This window comes from Narcine bancroftii, chromosome 4, assembly GCF_036971445.1.
Source record: "Narcine bancroftii isolate sNarBan1 chromosome 4, sNarBan1.hap1, whole genome shotgun sequence".
NCBI classification, from domain to species: domain Eukaryota; kingdom Metazoa; phylum Chordata; class Chondrichthyes; order Torpediniformes; family Narcinidae; genus Narcine; species Narcine bancroftii.
Genome location: NC_091472.1, coordinates 58895206 through 58919226, shown reverse-complemented (window position 1 = coordinate 58919226; position 24021 = coordinate 58895206). Strand labels below are relative to the sequence as shown.

At 39.4% G+C, this 24021-nt stretch overlaps 2 long non-coding RNA genes across 5 annotated transcripts in view; one reads left to right on the top strand and one right to left on the bottom strand.

The window, feature by feature from the left end:
* Nucleotides 1-376: 376 nt before the first annotated feature.
* On the bottom strand, nt 377-1370 carry LOC138759853 (uncharacterized). Of its 2 annotated transcripts, none has more exons than XR_011355153.1 (3): nt 1318-1370; nt 727-812; nt 377-604 (listed from the first exon to the last, which is right to left on the bottom strand). It is a non-coding gene; the product is annotated as an uncharacterized lncRNA (long non-coding RNA). The 2 variants fall into 2 exon arrangements; XR_011355152.1 differs by lacking the exon at nt 1318-1370 and adding an exon at nt 1157-1309.
* Nucleotides 1371-1423: 53 nt separating this feature from the next.
* LOC138759852 (uncharacterized) overlaps nt 1424-24021 on the top strand; it is a 49554-nt gene continuing 26956 nt past the window's right edge. For 2 of the 3 annotated variants that reach the window (XR_011355149.1, XR_011355150.1), the window contains exons 1-3: nt 1424-1536; nt 11568-11684; nt 16607-16718. This is a non-coding gene — a long non-coding RNA (uncharacterized lncRNA). The remainder of the gene's footprint in view (nt 1537-11567; nt 11685-16606; nt 16719-24021) is intronic. The other variant, XR_011355151.1, reaches the window with a different exon arrangement.

Genomic DNA, 24021 nt, shown 5'->3' with positions numbered 1-24021 from the left:
AACATGTCAAACTTTATAATCAGTGCCATAGGGTTGAAAACAACTGATAAGTTGTTTATAATCTGTTGGATAGACTATTATTCTATTTCTGACATCAGAATGCCCAAACACTGATTCTATTCAGATCCCAACATCATCCCTCGAGATTTACCAAAATACAGAAAACAATTTAAGAAGTTCTCAAGGCCTTCCTGAAAAATTGGAACACCCTCACTGACTCATGAGAATCCCTGACCTACAAAATGGAGAGGCTGTAGCTAGCTGCTACAAGCTATGGCACTGCAAAGCCTATAGCACAGGAGAGGTTATAGCTGCATGCAAGTTAGCTCAGAAAGAACACACTGTTCCCAGAAAGAATGACATGAACTCAGTTGAGTGTACTTAACACTGTGCTTTATTGGGCTCACAGCCCTGCTTTTATTCTCAAGCTGAGGGGTGTGGTCAAAACCCTCTCAGCACTGGTTGGTGCGTTTGTGATCCTTTTTCCCTGATAGGCCAGTTAAGCTCTTTTGGTTGTGGCCAATTGGAGGGCAGCACTGCGGGCCTCATGCAGCCTGCTGGATTGTCACGTTCATCCTTCATTTTGTGAAGCCCTGTGGGGGAGCTGCGAAGGGCCGCCACAAGAGATCATTTGGATTAGCAGAAAGAATCTTGAGTCTCATCATCAAGAACACACTGATCCCAGCCAAATGATGCATTATTTCCCATAATTAACATCGAGCTCACCTGTGGCAGGATTCTCAAGTCCAACATTAACCTCATTAGTCACCTCAGAAGCCACAAATCTGGAGTGGGAGGAAGTTATCCTTGACCTAGAGACAAAATGAGAAAAAATTCTTTGACAAAACAAAACATTCCAAAATGGTTTGTCATTTTGTTGGAAATGAATAATTTTTATCAACATATACATAAAATCTATAATTTAGAAATGAGTATAAGCTAAGTTAACATATAAGTTCATCTCTGCTACTTTAACCAGTCAATGACTTTATTTGAAGATAAACAGGGAAAAGGAAATCCAGGTTTATATTGAGTTGTTGCAAATAATTCCAAATTTAGACTTGAAAACAACATTTTGTTTAAATTTAAAAATCAGCATTATCAAGAGCAAGCTACAATATTCAGTCTGTGAAATGTTCTTTCATAGAAATCTCACTGAAGATTCCTTTTGTCTGGAATGGATCTGGGAAAAGATGGATTAAATGATAGAATTTTGGGTTATTAATTTATCTCCTTCACACAATGGAAGTGTAATATACACTGAAGAGATGAATTCCTCAATAGTAATATTGACATTGTGTGGTGATGGGTACACACAGGGAATTGAGACACTGGCATCACAATGTGGCAGGGTATTCAAACCATAACTGACTATAAATCAACCCTGTGAGTCATTGACAATTATGACTCCCTTCCTGACAGGTTGAATACCTTCGATGCACAGTTTTATCAAAAAAATAATGTGACATCAAAGAAAGCCTTGCCTCCTCCTGAAAAGCAGCAGCTGTGAAGAGGATCTTATCCAGTTGAACCCAGGTAAAGCAGCAGGAACAGACAACATACATGGTCACGCTGCTGTAGGACTGTGCGACCCAGCTGGTGGAAGTGCTAACAAATATCTTCGACATCTCACTGCACAGTCCATTGTCCTCAGTATTCAAGGATGCCACCATCATCCTGGTGCCCAAGAGATTGATGGTAACTGGACTTCTGCCCTGTGGTACTGAAATCTCTGATCATGAAGTGCTTTGAGAGATACATTGAATCACACGTTCCAACGACATGAGACCTGATCCATTTTGCCTACTGTCCAAACCAGTCTACAAATGATGCTATAGCCTTGACCGTCTGACCCATCTCATATGCCAGGCTTCTGTTCATTGACTTCAGCTTAGTTTCCATGCAATCATACCTCAGAGATTGAGGGATAAACTGTCTTTGCTGGATTCTGAACATCTTGACTGAAAGACCACAATCAGTTGAGTTAATAGCAAAATCTCAAGTTCCATTACTTACTGGCATACCTCAGGTCTGTGAGTTCTGTACTGACAATAACCACACCAGCAGTGCGAGTATAAGACAGCTTTAATAAACTAATATGTACACTCAGAGGTCTTGTCTCTCTGCAAGACGAATTTGGAAGGCTAGACTGTAGCTCTGGACTGCTTTATATACAAGGTCACCAGGATGACCCCTGGTGATTTAGTGGTGTAATTACATATCACCACATGTTCAGCCCACTTTTGTTCACGTGGCTGACCTACAACTGCACGGCCATTTTGATGATCTTCTGTATTGACTTCTAGTCCAATGCTTTGCAGCTACCAGGTTGATTCTTGAGATGAGGGGGTAAGCCTATGAGGAGAGATCGAGTCGTCTGGGATGGTACTCACTAGAATTCGGAAGAATGAGAGGGGATCTTATAAAAACATATAAAATTTTGAAAGGCATAGATAAGATAGAGGTAGGTAAGTTGTTACGACTTATAGGTGAGACAAGAATTAAGGGACATAACTTCAAAAATGAAAGTAGTAGATTTAGGGCAGAGATGAGGAGGAACTGCTTTTCCCAGAGAGTGGAAATTCTCCCTTTCCTCTATTGATGATATTTACCAAGGCACTGCTTAAATAGGGCTCAAAGTATTATAGAAGACCCTTTCCATCCAACACACTGTATCTTTGGCCCACTACCATAACAAGGAGGTACAGGAGCATCAAAATCAGGACTGCCAGGCTGGGAAATAGTTTCTTCCCGCAGGCTTGGAGAGTGATGAACAGTAAACTGTATTCAAGTAAATCTTTCCAAAATATTTATATATATTTTAAATTATCGATTTATGTATTATTATGTGCTGTTTATTGTGTGTGTGTTTTGTGCACCATGGTCTGGAGAAACATTGTTTCATTTGGTTGTATATGTATTTCATACCTCTTGATTTCTTTATTATTCTGCTTTTGTGGAAGAGAATTGATATGATGGTTTGAGTGGGTGTGCAAAGTGAAAACACTGCAATACAAGTGTGGTTATGTTCCATCAATCTCCCCACTAGGGTTACAGCTGATGATTAAATAATAATAAATATCCTATTGAGGAAATTTAAGGAATTATGAGGATGCCAGAATGAATGCAGTCATATTTTGCAGTGACAATAAGAAATCAGAAAATGTTTTAAAAGCATATTTGTGAAATAGTAGTCTTGATATTTTTTTCATGCAATTGAATTGCAGCACAAAACCAATCGCTAAATGTGTAAAGGACCTAACAAAATCCATTGTGCATTATATACACATGCACAAAAACTGCAGAATGCAGTGGAGTGACGTCATTTCTCATGCAGATCTATGAGCGCTGAGACCTGGTGAATTCCTCCAACATTTTTGTGCAGTTAACAGCCAGTTTCCTATATGCAAAATTGCTTCATGTAATTATCACTCTGAAGCCAAGCACAGGAAATCGATCAGAAGGGCAAACAGCAAGCACTCGATCTGGATTATTCAAAGATATACTAAATGCATGCAAACACTTTAGGAGTGAATGGGGGGAGGGGGATGGGGTGAGCTCATTGAGTCAGCCATTTAGAACTTTGATGCAGTAGGAATTCAGGTAAATCTTGAATACTGCAGATGGGAAATTATTTGTTCTTCCTCAAAAATGGACAAAGTGGTCATCGCAACACTGGTTATTCAGAACAACTTGAAGCAGGGGACAGAATCCCAAGGTAAGACTGCCCTGACATAGGAAATCAATCAAGTAATGAAGGCAAAAAGGACACTGGCCAAGGAAGCCTTTCCCACAAGGGATTTTTGAGAATGATACTCCCTTGAACTTAAGAATGACATTCATCTTGATTAACCTGCTTGAGGAGCAAAGCATCCAGAGGTTGATTTTCAAAGGTAGCAAAACTCTTACTTCCATTTACATTCATGCTGAGTAGTTCTTACTGTGGAGGTAACCCTTTTGGTCTCTGAGGCTGAATTATGTCAATATGATACTTACCCTCTGTGAATCCATTTCCTCTTGCCCTAGTGCAGAGTATCATTTGTTCAGACAATCTCCTGGAAGTGGAATCTCCTGGAAGCAATATCACAAAGCTTCTTTGAACATTTGTATTCAGAGCTTTAATGGCAGCAGAGTGAGTTTCCATGAGGAAATTCATAATTCACACATTAAGTAGATTCTCCCATGGCAGGATTTGCAGTTGTTGTAATAAAGACACAAGAGGTAGATCATGGGGAGTGGAGAATAGGGAAGAGAAACGTATCCATCTGTTACACCTAAGGGAGTCCATGGAGGAATCGAGAGAAGATTACATAATACACACCATTGTCACTAATGATTTTGCAATGGTTTAGTAGTCACTGTTTCCATGGTGACTGAGCAAATGATCACCAGTTCCCATGTTCTCCAGATGATGAAAATAGCAGAGATCACTGCAATTGATGTATTCTGCAGTTTGTGCAAATGTTTTCTGCAACAGAATGTTAAGCATATTGCTGGGTGTGTTTTAATGTTTGTTAATGATACGCTTTCAGTGTTGACAGCAACATTGCCTCAGAACAAAACATAGGATCGGTCAGGTCCAGATGAATGAGAAGCTCAATTCTAGGAGTGTACATTCTGTCCACTGGTGTTTCCTTCCAGTTCTTAATGTCACCCCAAGCATGCAGACCTCTCATTAGTTCCCCAAGGGCCCACATACTATCCCCATCTCTGATTTGTTTAGCAGAGGGGCGGCCAAACTATGGGCCAAGAGTCATTGCCCATTTTAGGTAGCCTGTTAGAACATGGTCTCTAACAAAAGGATTTGCACTGTATGTACTTGCACTTCTCAGTTTCAACACTAGATTCCACTGCATAATTAAATAAATAAATAGAAACAATTACCGTCTTTATTGCCATGAAATTGGTTGAAAACTTCCGGGCTTAATATTGCTTGGCCTGTGACTCCTTATATTTTTCTGTATGTGGCCCACAACCAAAAATGGCTTGGCCATCCTGTTTTAGGATGTCAAGATCTATATCAGTGAAATGAAATTTCTGCCCCCACAGCTGATCTGGCTTTGTCTATAATCCCAAAGCTGCACTTTTGAATAATTTCCCCCCTTCCCTATCTTTTCCACGATATGAACATTATGAGAATTGGTCATAAGTTTTGTTTTAGTTTATTTCTCACAAAATACCTAGTGAGAAAGGTTGTTCAGCAAACAGTCCAACAAAATTCAGGCAGCTATGTAAAGAACACAATTTACAGAGTATAGGATTACAATGAAAAGGAATGTCAATTAATATGAAGCAAAGGTCGCATGATAGCACAGATATGGGATTCATCCCAGAGCCTGACGCCTGTGGGGAAGAAACTGTCTTTAAGCCCATTGGTGCATGCTTTCACACTTTTAAGTCTTCTCCCCAATGGGAGGAGGTAGAAGAAAGTTTGTCTATGGAGTGATGGGTCTTTCAGAATATGGTTACATTTCTCGGCATTAGGCAATATATGCAACAGAGGGGAGTTTGTGTTATATCTTGAGTTGTATTTACTGCTTTATGTAGTTTTAAAAAACATCTTCAGCAGAGCAAGTCCCATACCATACTAATATTCTTTCTTAAAATACAAAATCGGCCAAAATATTCATTTGGTAGCTCCTAAGTCTTCATGTTTTGCACAATGTATGCATTGGGAAATCCTGCATTATTGACATCAGGGCTTGCTGGTGGAATTTAAACACATTTTTATGGGGTACTAATTCAATGTTACACCTCTGCAGAGTATTAGTGGAAAATGCACATCAGAATATCAGTCTATTTAAGTGATTAATGCAGTTTATAGTGAATTTTTATCAAATTGTTTCTTTAAAATTCTTGTGTACTTCTCTTCCATTTGAAGCTTGTTTGCATGAGTGAATCCATAGGATGCCATTCATTTAGTGGAACAGTGAATTTTAGTTGCACGGGGAATCAAATAGAATATCTCTACATGTTTTTTGGTGGCTAAAAAGCAGTTACATTCCTGATAATGGAAAAATGGGGATGATCCTTGAACTAGTGGGCAAGGGGTAATCCTTTAATTAGTGTTGCTCAAATGGAAACTCATGTAATTCAGATTTCTGGTAGGTCCTCAAAAAATATATCCATGGCATGCTTAATTATAAATGGTATAAGTTCTTACTGCTAAGAGAGTGCTATTGATTTTGTGGTGGAATATGTCATGATTGGACATAACAAGTCCAAATATCAAAATGAAGGCTGTGCATTCTTGCTCCCCCAACATCTTGTGAAGCCTTTGGCAGTTTAATGATGAAAACAATTTGATCTTTTGTGATCAAAAGGGTAAAAAAAACTGGGTCAAATCCAGCCAGATATGCCCATTGTTTTCTGAGTGCACAAACATTAACACTCTGGAATAAAACACCTGCAGTTTATTGATTTTCATTTGCACTCTGGAGTTTGTCTATTGGGATTATCTTTCAGATTTATGATTCATGGTACACAAATATATGCCCCCTAAAGCCCAAGTGAGGCCACCAAGAGATGTGGTGCTGACCAGGAATGTCAGACTGACTTTCAATTATTTGGATGATACCAAATTCATTCTAAAAATCATTTTTTGTTTAGTAGCCCAGATAACTAGTTCAAATTATAACTGAAAACAAACTGAACATTTAAGAACTCAACCGTTTTTATATAAATTCAATGTCCAGATTCAATTTTAAATGAAACTTATGTTAGAATAGAAAACATCAACTGAAATGAAAAGAAACCCATCAGTTTTTTGAGCAATTCCAGGAATTTTTACTTTATTATTGCTCTACCTAGAAGTCTTTTCTAGTTAGTAATTGCCCCGTCTAAAAAAAAACTGCCCGACATCAAAAAGTTGATAGCTTTTTGTCCTTGTCCTTCTCTCTCGATTTGCCATTAAATATAAGCCCAGCTTTTCATTTCCATTCAGCTTATTCATTATATGATATTTCCCTCAGAGTCCTTTGTCTGAAAAATAGTGATTTTTAAGGTAAGAGATAGCAGTTTAAGTAGCTTTGTTCTCATTTGAAGGAACAATATCCAGGTAAAAGTATTTTTACAGATATTTATAGAGATACTGATATCCACATTGACATTATTGTGACTACTGGTACAGCCAGAAATTTACAGACAGTAACAGCATCTGGTCATCATCAGTCAGTCCTTGTAGAAATTTCAAGATAGTCCGAAATAAAACTATCACTTAAAAGCAATTGTAAATTGAGATAAATGATAAATAAGTTTTGTAAGTCTGAAGCAGATGAACAGCTGTTACAGAAATGGCAACTAATAGCCATTGAAATAAACTGATTAATTTCTATGTGCAAAATAATACCTACAGCAGTTAAGAGCTTGATTCAGACGGAGAATGGCATTGACAATTTGCTTCAGCTAATCAGCAGTGAGAGAAAAAGAGAGATTTGTCTGTTTCATGTCAAGTTACTGACATAAATTATGAGAAAGTAGAAACAATGAAAGTCCAATTTTTGCTTCAGTGAAGAAATATGGCTGCTTACCTGCTGGTTTATTAGAGCTTGGACATTTGTGCTGACTGGTTTCGGTCACACAATGCTAGAAGAACCAAACAAAAATAACACTGCAACAAAGCTTTAAATATGTGGCAGAATATGATGGCACCAAGTTGGAAAAATCCAGTAAATACTGAGAACACTATTTAAATGATTTCAGGTACCAGTTATCTAATCTGTCATCTATTGCTATATTACACCTTAAGCACCATAATGATGATTGACTGTTTTTGCAACTGGTACTGTTCAAATAGGATTCAATACAAGTCAACATCCTTTTAGTAAAGGACCTTGATGAAAATACCTAGAATTTTCAAAATTTCCAAATAGTAGTGTAGAGGTGAGGGAAGGCATGAAAAGAGACATTAGAAAAGCGTGCAATTAGGGAACAGCTGTCATCATGGGAGACTTTAATTTGCATATAGATTGGACTAGTCAAATTGGTAAAAATACTGAGGAGGAGGAATTCCTTGAATGTTTACGGGACGGTTATCCAGACCAATATGTCGAGGAACCAACTCGGGAGCAGGCCATTTTAGATTGGGTATTATGCAATGAAACGGGGCTAATCAACAATCTTGTTGTGCGAGGCCCTTTGGGTAGGAGCAATCACAATATGATCGAATTCTCACTCGACATGGAGAGTGATGAAATTAAAACCGAGTCTATGGTCCTGAATTTAAATAAAGGGAATTATGATGGTATGAGACGGGAGTTGAGTAAGATTGATTGGGTGGTGTTTATGGGGGAGTTGACTGTGGATAGACAATGGAAAGCATTCACAGATCTAATGGAGAAATTGCAAAAATCATTTATACTCAACCGTGGATAACAAGGGAAATTAGAGACAGCATTATGTCCAAAGAGAGAGCATATCAATTGGCCAAAAAAAGTACCACAACCGAAGACTGGGAGCAGTTCAAGATGCACCAAAGGAGGACAAAGGGATTAATCAAGAGAGCAAAAATAAATTACAAAAGTAAGCTTACGGCAAATATAAAAACCGAATGCAAAAGCTTTTATAAATATGTCAAGAGGAAAAGATTGGTGAAATCCAGAGTAGGTCCTTTGCAGTCGGAATCAGGGGAATATATAATGGGGAATAAGGAAACAGCAGACCAATTAAATTCTAACTTTAGTTTTGTTTTTACAAGAGAGGATACAAATAACCTCCCAAGGATGTTGGGAAACATAGAGACTAATGCAAGGGAGGAACTAAAAGAAATCAGTATCTCTAAGGACATGGGGAAATTGATGGGATTGAAGGCAGATAAATCCCAAGGGCCTGATAATCTACATCCTAGGGTATTTAAGGAAGTGGCCATTCAGATAGCAGATGCTTTAAGAATTATTTTCCAGAACTCGATAGACTCAGGATCAGTACCCATGGATTGGAGGGTAGCTAATGTTACCCCTCTATTTAAAAAGGGGGGTAGAGAAAAAGTGGGGAATTATAGGTCGGTGAGCCTTACATCAGTAGTGGGCAAAATGATGGAATCCATTATTAAGGATGTAATAGCGGAGCATATGACTAGCAGAGAAGGGATCGGACAGAGTCAACATGGATTTACAAAAGGTAAATCGTGCTTGACAAATCTATTGGAATTCTTTGAGATGGTGACAGGTAAAATAGATGGGGGAGAGCCAGTGGATGTGGTGTACCTGGACTTCCAAAAAGCCTTCGATAAGGTCCCGCATAAACGACTGGCTTACAAAATCAAGGCTCATGGGATTGGGAGAAAAGTATTGATGTGGATTGAGAACTGGCTGGCAGGTAGAAGACAGAGAGTTGGGATAAATGGCTCATTTTCTGAGTAGCAGGCGGTGACCAGTGGGGTGCCACAGGGATCTGTACTGGGACCCCAGCTGTTCACAATTTACATTAATGATCTGGATGAGGGGATTGGATGTAATATCTACAAATTTGCAGATGATACTAAGCTAGGAGGGGTTGTGTGCACGGAAGAGGGGGTCAGGAAGCTCCAGTGTGATTTGGATAAATTGAGGGACTGGGCAGATATATGGCAAATGTACTACAATGTGGATAAATGTGAGGTTATCCACTTTGGTAATACAAACCGGAGGGCAGATTACTATTTGAATGGCAATAGATTAAGAGATGGGGAAGTACAGAGAGACCTAGGGGTACTTGTACACCAGTCTTTGAAGGCGAGCATGCAGGTACAGCAGGCGGTTAAAAAGGCAAATGGTATGTTGGCCTTCATATCAAGAAGGTTTGAGTATAGGAACAAGGATACCTTACTGCAGCTGTACAGGGCCTTGGTGAGACCACACCTGGAGTATTGTGTGCAGTTTTGGTCACCTTATCTAAGGAAGGATGTTCTTGCAATGGAGGGAGTGCAGAGGCGATTCACCAGGCTGATACCTGGAATGGCAGGAATGACTTATGAGGAAAGATTGCGCAAATTGGGATTGTACTCGCTGGAGTTTAGAAGATTGAGAGGGGATCTCATAGAGACATATAAAATTCTGGCAGGACTGGACAGAATGGATGCAAATGGGATGTTTCCAATGATGGGAAAATCCAGAACCCGGGGCCATGGTTTGAGGATAATAGGCAAACCATTTAGGACCGAGATGAGGAGGAATTTCTTTACCCAGAGAGTGGTGAATCTGTGAAATTCATTGCCACAGAGGGCAGTAGAGGCAGGTTCATTAAATATATTTAAGAGGGAATTAGATATATTTCTTCAGTATAAGGGTATTAAAGGTTACGGAGAGAAGGCGGGGACGGGGTACTGAACTTTAAGATCAGCCATGATCTCGTTGAATGGCGGAGCAGGCTCGAAGGGCTGAATGACCTACTCCTGCTCCTATCTTTTATGTTTCTGTTTCTATGATAATATAACATGAAGATAGCATTATGCAAATATTTTTAAATATTCATAAATAATAAACAGACTCTGTAATTCTTGTATTTGTTTTGGTCAACTGGCAGATCACTGAGTACATTATGTCACATATGTGGCTACTATACTCCACAATGAGATATTACTGTTACATATCGGTCATTTGGGGCAGTACGGTTAACATGGCAATTAGTGTAATGTAGTTGTAGCACCAGCAATTGGAACCAGGATTCAAATTCCACGCTGACTGAAAAGAGTTGGTACATTTTCCGTGTGTCTGCATGGGTTTTCCCCAGAGGCTCCCGTTTCCTTCCCCCATTCAAAAACTGTACCAGGGTTTGTAGGTCAATTGGGTAGCACGGACTCATGGGCTGAAAGGGCCTGTACCATGCTGTATTTCTAAATTAAAAAGAAATGAATTAAAAAAATTATGAATGTGTTCATGTTTAACTGATGTGCATATGTCTTACAATTGTACAACTAATTGTATGTTTCATTAATTATAATTAGTAAAAACAAAATCAAGGCAATTTATTTTCTTTTAACATCCTCTTTGTTCGTATGAAGAAATTCCCAATAATTTACTTCCATAAGCTTCCCAGCAAGACAAGTCCACAAAAGCAAATCAAGGTCAGAATATTTTTACTGCCCACTTGGCTGAGAGTTTGCTGACTAAACATTGGTATCTAATGACATTAGTCATTATTATTGAACATGGCTTTTATTAATAAAACAATAAATAAGAAGGAAGTGCTCCATGGATTGCTAATTTTGATATAATACAATAATTACCAGAATGCTAATTTTGAAGCACTTTATTGTTAATTTTATTAAAATGGCATCTTTCTTTCAACCATTCTCTGAGTGTCATTTATTTCATGCGGAACATGAAGAAAGAACATCTTTCTCCCGGGATATTGATGGATATTTACCGCTGTACCTTTGAGACCACACTTACCTATGGCATCTCAGTGTGGTATGACAATTGTCTTGTATCAGACAAGCAGGTGGTGAAAACTGTCCTACAGATTATTGGCATCCAATTTCCTACCATTGAGAACATCTATCAGGTATACTGTCTGGGTAGAGCAAAGAGTATTATTAAGGATGCATCTCACAGTAACTATGGACTTTTTACTCTTCTTCCATCTGGTAGGCACTACAGGAGCCTTCGCTCTCGGACCAGTGGGCTCAAGAGGAGCTTTTTCCTGAGGCTGTGACCCTGCTGACCCTTAAATCACAGCGCTGAGTGGTATTGCCTTCACATTATACTGTCAGTACTTTAATAATTGTTTGCTTGCTGAATGCACTTGATTTTATTTGCACGTAGTTATTTGTATATAGCACTATTTTTTAACTTCTAATTGGATGCTAAATGTATTTCATTACCTTCATATTTTACTTGGCACAATGACAATTAAGTTCTATCTAATCTAATCATGAAGTTATTGTATAACAATATTAATTTTCCACTGAAAATGCCAAAGAAAATTAAATCTAGAACTCCACGCTGACTGAAAGGAGTTGGTACATTCTCCCTGTGTCTGCATAGGTTTTCCCAGAGGCTCCAGTTTCCTTCCCCCATTGAAAAACTGTACCAGGGTTTGTAGGTCAATTGGGTGGCATGGACTCATGGGCTGAAAGTTACCATTGAATCATGTGAGGTTATTGGTACCATATATAAATATTACGTAGTCAGAAAGGGAACAAATAAAGAGGGGAATAAAGAGCAGAAACCTCCCCACCACCTTCAGTGCATGACTTGCTGAGTTCCTCAAGTACTTCAGTAGTGTATATTGTTCTCAGTGCACTAATTGCCTGCTGCTTAACATATATGAAACACTGCACTTGCTTTAATTTGACTCTGCTTCATTCTGCAGGTTTAACATTAATTCACAGTTAAAATTTGATTATCTCTTTTTTGCACTGCTTCTGACAGCAAACCCAATTCAACAAGCATGAACAGCTAAATTAAGGCATGAAGACATGTCTAAGGATGTGCTTTTTTCCTGGTATCTGAGGAGATGTTGCACTATAAAATATGAATGTTTCCTTTCTAAATCAAAGATGTATATAAATCAAATGGCTTGGTCATGATTTATGACATAATGAAGACCTAATTAAACAGATTTTTTGCCCAAAAAGTAATGGTGCTTTTTGCAATTGACTAAAGATGGGCGATTCAGAATGGTAAACATGCATTTAAAAATTAATTTTCTGTCAACACACCATTTCTTACCAAGTGAAAATTAGGTGGCAATTTACTTTTATCACAACACAGACCTCAAATGGTAAACACTTCATAAAAGCAGGACTGAAAAGTATAAATATTATGTTACTATTGCCACTGACTTATTATCCACTGTGCTTCTTAGTTATCTAGTCAAACCAGCACTGTGTTCAATTATTCAGATGTCAGGAATTGTCAGAGTACATTTATTTTCCACAAAAAAAGGACAAATGGCATTGCTGTGCATTCTCTTTGTTCCTCTGAAAGGCTTGTCCTCTGGGTAACATTAGGTCATTACTTAAAAGAACAATTTGTTGAGAAGAGTGCTTTACACAAGAACCCAGCAACTGTGAATCTGAATGGACTAAATAAATTAGGAGAGAATATATTGAGTTTATTAATTCAAGAATTGGATGCAGCAGAGTGTAAAACACATGCATTAAAATGAAAATACAAGATACAACAAAATAAGTGATTTTACAATCTGGGTTATCTTGCCCCAACAGTGTTCTAATAATACCGCAAGTGGAGTAAGATTGAGGGAGGTCTAAACCAGAACGATAGGTCAGCAAGTGATGGGATTGAGGGGAAGGCAGAGGTTAGGTCAAGTAGGTCTGCCACGAAGGACAAATAAAATCTGGTTAATGAACACAATTGGACCGATAGGTTGAAGTGTATTTATTTCAATGAAAGGAGTATTACAGATAAAACAGATGAACTTAGAACATAGATTAGTCCAGCTAGTATGATATGGCTGTTACATATATTTATTTGAGAAAAGGACAAGATTGGCAGCTCAGCAGGTTTTAGATGTTTTCAACATGATAGAAAGACATGCTGAAGAGGTAGGGATTGTACTCCTAAGACAGGAGAATGTCAGAGCTGCACTAGCAAGGATATCCTGGAGGATGTATGCAGTGATGCAATATGGGTAGAGTTAAGGAATAATAAATGTGCAATTATTATGATGGGGTTATATGAAAGGCCTGCAGTACTGAGCAGTTATGCAGTCAGATTATGGAAAGATGTAAAAGCAATAGGCTTGCTGCACTGGACAACTTTAATTTTCCCCATATTGATAGAATTTCATTCATGCCAAAGACTTGGGTGGGGCAGAATTTGTTTGGTGCCTTTAAACATAATACAGGTGTAGGAGTTGTTATGCTGCAGCACCTGGGTAGTCCACCAGAGACTCAAGTGCAATTAGTGCACTAAAGGTGCTTCTAGCACCTTCCAAGTTGGAGGGGGGAGGGGGGAAATTGACCCAGTAAATCACCAACATGGCGATTTAAGGGGGATTCCACCCGTGCTGATGCAGTAGGTGACAAATCATGCAAACTATCGGTGGTCAGTCTCCCTCATCCCCCCACCAGCTGTCATTCGCTCTCCACCCCACTCCGCAGCGGCCGACCCCTCTGCCCCTGCCGATTGTGGCAACCCCTCTGCCTCTGCCAATCACAGAAACTCCTCTGCCCCCGCTAATCATGGAATTCCCCCATCCCACCATGGCAGCAACCTCCCCCCCATGTCAGCAACCGCACTCTCACCCAAGGAAGCGGCCCCTCTCTCCCCCCGATCATGGTAGACACTTCAGCGGGGTTTCACTGTAATGCCAATACACAAGCACTGACAGGAGTAACAGGATCAGCCATTTTCGTTTTCAAGCCGCCGGTGGACGAGTCCTAGGTAAATTTAACTGGGTTTCATGGCCACCTCTGAGGTAGGGCAGGGACCCAATTGATTTTGGAGCCCGCTGACCAGATCGGATCCTTTCAAGCTGCCTTGTGAGTGGGGCACTAACTGGGCAAATTGCCCAGTTAACCCCATTTTACAAGACAGCTTGAAAGTGCCTAATATCAATAGTCCAGCCAGTGAAGGGGGTCATACTAGACCTGATATTGGGAATTAGCTGAGGCAGGCAGTCAAAGTTTCAAAGAAGGTGATAAAAACACAAAATCCTGGAAAAGCTCAGCAGGTCAATGTCCCCCTGATCACTGCTATCCCCTCCCTCCCTTCTCCATCTATCATCTCCTACCTTTACCACACACCCCCATCTTTTGTTAGGACATCTGTCAGCATTCTCTCATACCTTGATGAAGGGATCAAGCTTGAAACGTCGGTTATGTATTTTTACCTTTGTTACATAAAGGACACTGACCTGCTGAGTTTTTCCAGCATTTTATTAATTTACTTCAAACGTGGTATCTACAGATTTTTATGATTTATTATTCCGTAGATTTTAAGAATATTATGGATAAGATAATATTGGACCTTGGAAGAAAGTGCTACAGTAATTTGGAGGAACTTAATTACAATATTATTAGGCAGATGTAGATGGGGAGCAGCTGTAATTAGGCAATCCATGTCTTGTATGTAGCCAGCTGGTCAGAATTCAGGACCAACGTATTTTGTGAGAAAGAAAGAAAAGAATGACAGGGTTTAGGAACATTGGATGATGTTGCAAATTTAGTTTAAAAGAAATAGGAAATCTATGTAAGGTTTAGGATGTTGAGGAATGAAAATGAATCAAGAAAAACTTAAACAATGACTCTGAAGGCTAAAAGAGGCATGAAATGTCCTTGAGCTAGTGCCGAGGAAAATCCAATGGTATTTTACACATTTCAGCGTTTGTGGCCACTTTGTATGCAATAACTTTTAATTTAATGCCTTCTTTTATTTGCTTCGTTATCCATGGCTGACAGTGAAGGAAGGATCATCAGGAAATATAGGAAGGCATCAAATTAAAATCTCATACATTCAAACCAGAAAACTGGAAAATATTTAAAAAATAATTTTAGGCATACAGCACGTTAACAGGCCCTATCAGCCCACTACCCCATGCCGTCCAAACTCACTCAATTGACCTATGACCCCGTTACATTTTTTTGAAGAGTGGGAAGAACCCAGAACGCCTAGAGGGAACCCATGCAGACATGGGGAGAAGGTACAAAATCCTTACAGAGAGCACGGAATTCGAACTCCAGTCACTGATTCTTTAACAGCGTTGCTCTAAACGCTACTCTGGCCATACTGCCCCATGGTAACAAAGCAACAGAAAAAAACTAAGCAAACAATAAAGAAAGGAAAGATAGATTATGACAGGAAACCAGCACAGACTATAAAGATAGTAAAAATAAAAATATTTATAACTGTATAAAATGGAAAAAAAGTGCTTAAAAGTAAACATAGGGCCCCTTGGGAGATGAGCAGATGGAATTAATAATATGTTGACATGGCCATGGCCTTGAACAATTATTTTGTGTCATTGGAGAGGAACCAATATCCCGGCAGGGAGGTTTGTTAATGCAGTTGGGGGGGGGGGTTTAAATTAGATTCACAAGTGGGTGAGACCCAAGGTGAATAGGCAGTTGGCACATAAGTAGAGAGAAGTTTGTGTGAAAGGACAGACAGATAGGCTAAAATTGCAGCCATTGGAATGAGTGTCAATGCATCGAGCCTTACAAGAAACTGCATGAGAAGTATAATCAAGGTCCTCCTTCTTCTGCAAGCATGGTACTGGGATGAAAGTGGGATTTTCATGTTACAATGATGATGTATAGGAAGAAGAGTGAACCTATGATAATGAAGGTGGTAACATGCACCACTGGTGGAGGCTTTCCCACATCATTTATTTGAACCTCCTTTACCTTGACCTCCTCCTCTTGCTGAATCTGTCTCCATAGAAGCTCTATACTCTGAACCATCTCCCTCCTACAGGACAAAACCTCTCCACTGTATAAAGTTCTGCAGAGCACAGCATATGATAACTGCTCTAGAAATTCAGGTTCATGCTGCCCCATAACTAACTAAGTATCTACAATCCATTTGCAACATGCTAATGGCTTCTTCTGTAATATATGTTCTGGTTATTGCCCATTCATTGTTTCAATTTTGACCAGGTTTCTTGAGTTTCTCAGAGATGCCATCAACTACCTTTGTAATTAACATAGTTTTCTTTGAATTAGCCGCTTTTGGGTCCAAAGTTGACTGTCGAGAGATAAAAGCAGCAAGGCATCAACCTGGATTTTACACATTGAAGAAGACGTAGCCTTTATATGACCTACTCCTGTAGGAATGGTGAGTTCCTCAAATGCCACAGCATGGAGTCAGTGATGTTTAGAACCAATGGGAAGTCAAACAGTGCCACAGACCCAAACAACTAATCATTCTGAAACATTACACACCAGTCTGTCATTATCATTAGCTCTGGCAAAGAAATTTCTTTTGTATTTATTCACCATTAACTTTGACATGGTATGGTCTTGGAAAGATCGAATGGTAGTCTTTGACCATCAGCTCTGTTTGGCCTCTGCCTGTAGAGCTTTTGTGACTTCCCACAGACTTCCTCCAGAGGATAGGAATGTCTCCATAAATGAAGGAAAAGTGTCATTCTAACCATATCGGATAGCAACATTATATGTCTGGTTTTAATTTTACTACTTTGTTTAATAAAGTTCAGAAAGAATATTATCTTCCACCCATTGACTGTCCTCTGTTCTACCTGGCCTTCAGGAATTATTTCCATATCGAATATAAGAAGTTTGGCTAATTTAATTAATCTGGTTTTTAAGTTACTAGTCTCATGAGCTCCTATTACTTCATGTGTTTTGTTTGAAATATAATCATGGAATTCAATTGTGGGTAATTTACAAGTGTGACTTCTGACAAATTCTTCAATTAAATGTTTAGGTTCAGCTGTGTAATGCTAGTAATCAGTTCAGGAATCAGTAATCCATGCTTTTTTGATGTTACACAAATCAGCAGAGCTTCTTGATGATGGATGACTATTTGCTGGCTGGCAAATAGAATAAACCAATGGCTGAGAATAAAAATTCAGCTTGCTTTTTATTCTCAAGCTGCAGGGAAATCTATAAACATATCTGTCATAATGTTCTGCCATTTAATGGTTAAACAGTTTTCTTCTGATTCCTCAAAAGGTAAGTTCTCCCAGAACCTCCAGGCCGAGGATATTTTCAGCCTTGGGTTGCACCAATCTCAAAGATGCTCTTACTTCAATACCCTAATTTTGACATGGTAATCCTACCTCATTTTGACAGGCACCATTGATAAAAGAAAGCCATGATTTAACTTTTGGTTAATTGGAGACAATTTGTTTTAAAATGTTGAATTTTGTACCAGTTCAATTTGAACTTACCAGTTCAAATTTCAACTTACTAGCTTTGAAGAAACATAAAAAGATTTAAAATTGGCAGACTTTCTTGGGAATGAAAAAGTTCAATATGGATCTTAAAGAAAAAAAACTGTCTTTATAAAAATTGAGGAAGAGCAAGATATATTTGTCAGAGATTTAAGGGAGCTTAATTCTGTGAAAATTGTTAAACATGCTATTGAAATACAAAGACATCAAACTATTGTTTAGCATTAATATTGAGTGAATATTTTATGTTTTATATAAAGTTTCTGGCTTTGTTTTAAATATGAAGCAAACTTAGCCAATGTTTTACTTGCCTTAATATAAAAAAATCTAACTTGGTCTAAAAAGAGCAAAACCTCTTTGGCATTACCTACAGGACAATACCTATGTAGGAAAGACTACAAATAAAACATATTTGTGCATTTCTCTTCAATGTTTTGAATAAAATATTTTTTAAATGTTCATTAATATATTAATACGCATCAACATGTCCAAGAAAATAATTCTATATTTGACAATTTTGTCAATCTTAAACAAAGCTGCCAAAGATTAAATTGAGACAATTTGCAAACATCTGCAGGTACATATAATTTAGTACAGTATTTTAATGTACTATGTGCTTCACTGATGTTGTTTTTGACTAATGTGAGCTATTCTGGAAAATAAATTGATTTTTTGGAATCAGGTACAAAGCAAATTGAAGCTACAAAAGGTTAGGAATGTAAAATTGTTTTTCATGAAAGGTGCCGGGCAAATAGATGAAATAAAATCGAAGTTTAGATCTTGAGCCACACATTTGAAGTATATCAAACAACAAATAGCCAAACAATTGTGCTTTGCTGATGCTCAGTGAAATGGGTCAGTGAGTAGTTATAATAATTTTGATGGAAGCTTTTTGTCAACCAATTTGGCTGCAAAAATCTGAAGTGTGTACATGTTGTATTAAGCTCTATGTGATTTTCAGTAGAATTGTGAGAACTGGGTTCAGCTATTTTATTGCACTCACAAGGGAAGAGCACCAATCATCCTGAGATGAAGTTTGGAAAGCCCATATCAGTTTAAGAGGGCCACTGTACATGTTTTAAAGAGAAAACAGAAGAGGTTTGGGGAAAATTACATAAAGGGTAAATGGACATTTTCTGTTAAAAACTAATCCAGTTTCTCCATGTCATTCAAGCAGAATGTTGTTGAGTATATTTTGTTCCCAGCAGACATGTCTCAATCTCAAGGAGTTGGTTCCTTGCCCAAAATAGAACCATTGCTTTTGGTAGCCACAAACATCTGTGATCAAAGTTTTTATGCCGCCACATATTTCATATTTCACAGAAGTCAAGTTTCTTGTCATCCGATTGGACAAGTAACCTGACAAAACTACATTCTCAGGTCTTGGTTCAAAAATAAGCAGACACACAAGACATAACACATAGACATACAAGCAATGTACATGCAAGACAAGTATTTCATCTATAGAAATAAATAAATAAGATAATGGTTTGTTCATTTGAATCTCGGATGGATAGTGCGAACATTTCCTTTGGTCATTCAGCATTCTCACTGTTCTCAGCCTGGTGGTGCTAGATCTGATACTTCTGTATCTCTTCTTTGATGGGAGCAAATGAAGGATGCTGTGTGCAGCGTGGAAGGAATCCTCAATGATTTTGCATGCCCGCTTCAGACAATGATCCCAGTAGTTTATTTTGATGGGGAGGAAGGCGACCCCAGTGAGCCTCTCTGCCACTCTTATGGTCCTATGGATTGATCTCCGATCCATTGCTCTGTAGCAACCATACCACGTGGAGATGCAGCCGGCCAGAATTCTCTCAATAGAGCTCCTATAAAAGGTTGACATAATGGCGATTGGTTGCCACGACTGAAGTTCAGTCGCTGTTGTGCCTTCTTGACAAGAGAGGAGATATTGAGTGTCTAGGATATGGCACTAGTTAAGTGAACTCCAAAGAACTTGGTGCTCTCCATTCTCTCTAATTCAGAGTTGTTGATATGTAATGGAGGGTTGTCGTTCTTGGTCCTCCTGAATTCCACAATTATCTTCTTCATCTTGTCCTCATTGAGACTCAGCTTGTTACTCTCACACCATTTTACAAGATTTTCCACCTCCTCTCTGTAGTGCGACTCATCATTGTTGCTGATGAGGTCATCTACAAACTTGATGACACTGTTTGAGCTGGATCTGATGATGTAGTCATGGGTCAGTAGTGTGAACAAGAGAGGGCTGAGCATACAGCCCTGAGGTGCACCAGTGTTCAGTGTGATGGCGCTCGACATTCAGCTACCAACTGTGGTCTTTCCGTTAGGAAGTCCAAGATCCAGTTATAGGGAGGGGTTTTGAGACCTAAAGAGTACAGCTTCTCCACCACCCTCTGGGAAATTATATTAAATGCCAAACTGAAGTCAATGAACAGAAGCTTGGCGTGTGAGGCCTCATTCTCCGGGGGGACAGGATGGAGTGAAGTAGTCATTGAGGCCTGTTATTAGGCATTTACAAACTGGGGCTGCTTGGAACCCATATATCCTACCTGTGTAGCGGACCCCTGCAGCTCCTTACACACTGGATGAACAGCAAGTGGCCAATTTAAGGGCGTTCCCGCCACTTTGGTGATGTGGTGAATGATGTGTCATGCACTCACCACGACACCGGAGGCTTCGCAGGGAATCCTCTGTTCCCTGTGTTGGCCTCCAAACGGTAAGTGACCAGGGCCGGCGTGGAATTGGGGCGGGTGTTGGGCACTGTTGGAGCTGGAGCGAGCGCTGAGTTGAAACACTGTCAGACTGGGGGGAGGAACATAGAGTCAGGGCGGGGGGGGGCGAACACTGTTGGGTTTGGGAGGGGATTGCTGTCAGGCTGGCAGGACAATGCTGTCAGGCCAGCAGGGAGCAGAGTGGGCTGTCAGTGGAGCAGAGTGGGCCGGCAGGGAGTGGAGTTGGGGGCAGGAGCAATGGCCATCCTTCTTACCCATAATCCCACACACTGCTGGAACTGCTCTGGCATTCCAGCGGCATGGGGGATTATGGGTAAGGAAGTTGGACATTTCAAGCAAGCGCTGACATAATTTTTTTACCTGGACAACCATCGATCGCTTACAAATTGACCAACAACAGCTACAATCCACCTCCAAGGTGGTTTGCCACCAGTGCAGTTTTTAAAAAAAAATCTACCCACCAATTGGCCTGTACATGGGTTGAAAACCTGCCAAATTGGCAGGTTAAACTCATGTTACAATCCAATTTGAAAACCCCTATTGTCACCCTCTTGGGTACCAGGATGATGGTGGGTGTATTGAAGCCAGCAGGAATGATGGACTGCTGCAGTGAGGTAGGTGAAGATGAGCTTCTCAATTAACTTTGTGGAAAATTATTTTCACAAAAAGCTTTATGACTTTCCAGGAAAACTCCCTATTCAACTTAAAATTGCATTTTGCTTTTTCTTTAGCAATTTTAATCACAATATAAGAAAGTTTATGCAAATATTACCTCAACATGACAAATGCAACATAAAACCCTGCTCGTCCATTCTCCTCCAGAAATGTAATTAAGCTGCATGGAACTAATATCTTGAACAATGGAACATATTAGAAAAATGTTATTTCAATTTATCAGTGTCCATTATTTAAATTATATTTCTCTTCATCTCCCCAGTTATAATTAGCAATTATTTTACTGTTTTACTCTCCAAAACATGTTCCCCCATTGAGGAGGTCTAATACATACTTCCAGGCTTTTCCTTGCTCTGATCAGGTTGACCTTAAAGCATAAACAACCCAAAAATGTAGAAGTGGACCTTGGAACTCCCTCCATAATCTTGTGGTGCAGCTTTATCCAGATTCTTAACACTTTAACCCTGATGTTTGTGAGAAGGTACAGATGGGGCAGGGTTGGGTGCACTAAAGTGCAGTTGATGTTCTTGTGGCTCAATAGTCAACCAGGGTAGCCTGCTTGAACAGCGAGCTAAAGGGAATACCAACTGTAGGAGCTGGAACCCTAGGACACAGTAGAAAAACTGCTGATTGAAGCTGTGGTACCAGGAGGCATAAGTGAGAGTTGGTGACATCTGTTGAAGGCTGCATATAGGTAATCCCCAATTTACAACTTATCCAACTTACGATCATCTGCATGTACGTCCGAATTATAAAATATATGTGTATAAAAAAATATAAAATTTATGTAGATGATGTTGTATTTCACAAACTATAACAGGGATACAGGGCATGTAAGATCCAAAATGTTTGTACTTACCTTGTTAGTCGGCGTTCCAGGATCCTAGGGCTGGGCGCAACCATCTTAATTCCCGTGTGAATGCATTAATCTTTGGTAGGCACATGCGCAGTGGGTTCGTGTATTGGAGTTCGGTTGGAACCTGCACAAGAGTTAAGGATGCGATTTCAATATTGTCAGGGCCAACTGAACTCCAATACTCGAACCCACCGAAGGCTTGTGTGTATGCCAACCGAAGACTAGCGCATGCACACACGAATCAAGATGGTTGCGCCTGGCCCCAGGATCCCAGAACGCCAACTAACAAGATAAGCATTGACCAGAACGTGGAAAGATTTGCCAAGGTTGATCGACAAATTCAGGAGGCTTTAAGTTGTTATCGTCAAATGTACAATATAAAAGATTTAATTAAAAAGTTTCTTTAAGACTCGCTACTCCATGCACGTGGGCACAATTCTGACTTGCGTCCCTTCCAAGATATGACTGATTCTTCGTTCCCCTTTACAGTCGTAAGTCGGGGACTAGCTGTACATATTATTTCAGAGGAAAACAGACACAAAACACACTTCAAGAGCTCCATTTCTATATTTTAATGTTTTACTATTTTAATTAAATGGGTGGCTCTGTGGCTTATCAGTTAGCGCAATGCTGTTGCAATAGCAGCAATCCATTGAACCATAGAATCATTACAGCACAGAAACGGGACTTCAGCCCTTTTAGTCTGTGCCAAACTATTATTCTACCTAGTCCCACTGACCTGCACCCAGTCTAGAGCTCTCCATACCCCTCCTATCCATGTACCTGCCCAAATTCTTCTTAAATGTTAAGGTTGAGCCCAGATTCATCACTTCAACTGACAGCTCATTCTACACTCACACCACTCTCTGTGTGAAGAAGTTTTCTTCTTTCACCTTTAACCTATGTCCTCTAGTTTGTATCTCACCTACCCTCACTGCAAAAAGCCTACCAACATTTATTTGGTCTATACCCAATATAATTTTAAATACCTCTATCAAATCTCCCCTCATTTTTCTGCATTCAAGGGAATATAGTCATAACCTTTTTAACTTTTCCTTGTAAGCCAGTTCCTGAAGTCTGGGCAACATCCTAGTAAATCTCCTCTGCACTTTCAATTATATTGATATCTTTTCTACAGTTAGGTGAGCAAAACTGCACACAATACTCCAAGTTTGGCTGCACCAAACTTATACAACTTAACCATAACATCCTAACTCCTATACTCAATACTTTGATTTATGAAGGCCAATATGTCAAAAGCTCTCTTTACAACTCTATCTATCTACCTGTGATGTCACATTCACTGAATTATGTATCTGTATTTCCAGATCTCTCTGTTCTACCACACTTTTCAGTGCACTACCTCTTACTGTGTACTTCCTTTCTTGTTTTGTCCATCCAAAGTGCAACACCTCACACATGTCTGTATTAAATTCCATCTGCCATTTTTCAGCCCATCTTTCCAACTGGTCCAGATCCCTCTGCAAGCTTTGAAAACCTTCTTCACTGTCCACAACACCTCCAATCTTGATGTGACCCACCCTGGTTCAAATAAAGAGCTATCTGTAAGGAGTGTGCACATACTCCTCATGACCACGTTGGTTTGCTCCTGGTGCTCCTGCTTCCTTGCACATTCCTAGGATGTTTGGGGTTAGTAGGTTAATTGGGCAGTGCAGGCTTGTCGGGCTGGAAGGGCTTGTTATGGCGCTGTTGTTCTAATCTAATCATTTTTCACATTCCATCCTAAAATTAAAATGGAGATGACATTACCAATACGACACCTAATACATTCATGGTGTGCAATATTTGCATACAAAGTAACACTTGAAATAGGACTATGTATCTGCAAAAAATGTTCAACATGATCTGCTTTTTAGACCTGATGAACTGGGCTCTTATTACTATAGGTTTGCCTTTATAATTTTCCTGCTATAATTAATCTAAACAAGTTCTAAGAACCATTTGTTCTGAATGCCT